A 411-nucleotide genomic window follows, 5' to 3' on the forward strand; every position below is an offset into this window, starting at 1 on the left:
AAATCTTTTGAAAGAAAATGACCCAAATCCAAACCAGGGACAACTGTTTTTATTTTTATAGAGTAAATGTTCAACATTCTCTTTTAGTTTTGGCCCACGTGACAAAAAGTTTGGACGTCCCTGGATTCATTGTATTTCGTGGGGGGAAAAAAATCATGCGTATCCTTTACTTGGGTTCATTTCTTGCATCCTCTCCCCATGCAACCGTTGCAGTCTTTTTCGGTAAAACTCGAACCGCGATTCCAGGAATGTTGTTTCACAGCAGCCATTCTGTGTGCGTGTGCGTGTGTGTGTGCGTGTGTGTGTGCGTGTGTGTGTGCGTGTGTGTGTGCGTGTGTGTGTGTGTGTGTGTGTGTGTGTGTGTGTGTGTGCGTGTGTGTGTGTGTGTGTGTGTGTGTGTGTGTGTGTGTG

This window comes from Poecilia latipinna, unplaced genomic scaffold (genome assembly GCF_001443285.1).
Source record: "Poecilia latipinna isolate Pla-1442-1.1 unplaced genomic scaffold, P_latipinna-1.0 Scaffold562, whole genome shotgun sequence".
Taxonomy (NCBI): Eukaryota; Metazoa; Chordata; class Actinopteri; order Cyprinodontiformes; family Poeciliidae; genus Poecilia; species Poecilia latipinna.